Below are 2,732 nucleotides of genomic sequence, written 5' to 3'. Positions count from 1 at the left end.
TAAATGACGATTAAGACCTTAAGAGAAGTTTTACGATTTCTAAATCCCGTAGGGACACGCCTGAGCTGAGTAGCAAGTCCCCAGGGACACGCGCATCATGGCCTGGAGTATGCTCGGGTTGTTAGGTTTGTTTACCTCTTATTAGACTCCTCTAATAATGAACTAATTAACTTCTTAATTATTTGTTCTTTAGATCTAGTGCATGCATAACAAAATAAGAGATTTATAAGAAAACAATGTCCCTTACATTGTTAATTTCGGTTTTGTGGGCACAAGTAAGGTCTCTTACCTTCACTTGTTCTTGAGCTATGATGAGTATTAGGATGATCCTCCAAAGACTCCAAGTATAGAAGCCACTCCTCTTGATTGCACCCAAGATTATCCCTTATCTCTACTAAATAATATTTGCTAGATATTTATTTAGTAGTTTACCTAAAAATTCATTACTAATACTCATATATTACACTAATAATATTAGTAATCTCATTTGAACAATTTAGATTATCATTTCTCTAGTTTTTGAGAAAGATGAACAAGTAAGAGAGAAGTATGCATTTTGCATGTAGTATGTATGAATGAATGAATTGTCTATATGCAAAAATGAACCTAAACTACTCTGAAGGAGTAGTATGGCCGGGTAGCTTATGTCCAAAAGGGCATCTAGCTTTTCTTTTTGCTCTTACCAAAATATAGACTTGTAAGGCTATGTATAGGTTAGGCATCATTAGCTTATTTTATCTCATAAAATAATTCACCCACTAACACCCATCATCCTCATTATTTCGGTCCATATACATATAAAATGGACTACCATTTTATTTTGTCAATTTGTCATTTGTCACACAATATGTCACATGTAGTATTTTACATGTTATTAATTAATATAATGCATATTTATCACATAAATATCATTTTATAAATTAAATTACATTCAACAAATTGAGTAGTGATACTTGATCACATAAATAAAATGGGTCATTTAATTATAATTCACAACATCTTGTAATTATAATCAACCATTCATTCTTATCTCTATTGTTTCTCAAACAATAAACAATTTTAGTAATAAAGCATTTTTATTACTAAAATAAATCTTATTTAATCCCATTACAATAAGATAAATATATTCTCTCTCACAAATGAATTGTCCAATTTTAAGGAATTGATTAACTTGTATCGTCATACAATTAATCAACTTTACAGATAAGGGCATCATCCTTTAGGTGTGACCTTAAGGGTTCAACTGACCACCACCGTCCTACGACAGTAACGTCAAACTCTAGCAAGCCAATCGTTATCGATTAATGTTGATCAGTTGACTATATAATTGAATCATCCCTTACGTATTCTTTATATGAGATTTAATTATGATATTAAATCATGTGATCGCACTATTGTTGAGGACACATTTCCAACAATCTCCCACTTGTCCGAGACAAGTGTGCGTCACCAATTCTCTTGTCCTATTACAATCTCCCACTCAATGCAAGGTGTCTTGCAGGTCGTACTTGCACTTGATCATATCTTGAGTTGTTTCCTCGATCTGGAGAGTAACTGTCTGACCGGAATTATCTACCATAGATACCTTCCGAGCATGGCCACGCATTTCCAGTTCACTACTCCTCGAGTGGCCTTGAGATTTCAAACAACCCTGACAAGGGGGTTGACAATTCCTATCGCACTATTCCCTTCGTCTAGCCACAGTTCATCATAACCCAAAATATACCCAGTTTGAGTTCATTTACGACAGCCGTAGAGTATAAATCAAAGCTAATCAGATATTTGTGCTAACTTGGGCGAATAGTCTCTAGTCAAAAGAATTGACTCACAAGAATACTATAGTAGCTCTTGCCACGACCAGGCTTTATGAATTACCAGAACTCTATAAGCGGTCACTGCCCGACAGAGTGTCCCATACAGTCTGCCTATGTGATAGACTAGTCATCCCGTATGACTCTATGACACTTGAACTTGCCATCAATCGCATCACACTCTAGTCACTTCGAGACGTCACCTCATATAAGTAACTAGGGGCTAATACCATGTCAATCCAGTTCACTTTAATGGGGTTCAATTTGTCTCTACAACCCATTCGAATACGACAAGGTAACGGGTGAGTTTAATGAAACTAAAACGATAAATGCGATTATCACATATGAATAGTCAATATACTATTACTACTTCATATCTTATAATCTTTAGTGTATTATTAACACTAGTTAAAATGCAATAAAAGCTTGGCAAGTGGATATACCCTATATCCATATATTCCAACTATGTCAATTGCTATTTCCTCCTATTCAATGTTATTTCTAATAACATGAATTTATCTCTAAGTATTTGTCTAGTCTTCTTATTAGACTTGGGCTCTTTAACTTGAAAGATGCTCCCACTGTTATCACATAACTTGTGATAAAGTCATTTGTGGAGGGATTCACCCTTAATCCGTTGAGCATTTTATCACAATTTACTTAGACTCCTTTTGTAGAATTTACAATGCGCGACACTAAAGCACTTTTCTAGTCTCTTACTCCTTAGTCAATAACACATCCTAGGATTTCAACAAATCCTTTTCAGTTTGGAAACTAAAGTTTGTGCAACCCTTCAACACGTAACTTAGTTTATCATCCAAACATATGAACATATCCTTAATTCTTCTCAAGAATCTCAAGGATGTTCTTTAAGGCTTTCACAAGCGATATCATGGGAATTATCTCGCTATTGACTTATCA

The sequence above is a fragment of the Silene latifolia genome, chromosome 11, assembly GCF_048544455.1.
Source record: "Silene latifolia isolate original U9 population chromosome 11, ASM4854445v1, whole genome shotgun sequence".
In the NCBI taxonomy this organism is placed as follows: domain Eukaryota; kingdom Viridiplantae; phylum Streptophyta; class Magnoliopsida; order Caryophyllales; family Caryophyllaceae; genus Silene; species Silene latifolia.
The sequence above is the reverse complement of the archived record's forward strand: the minus strand, read 5'-3'. Positions refer to the sequence as shown.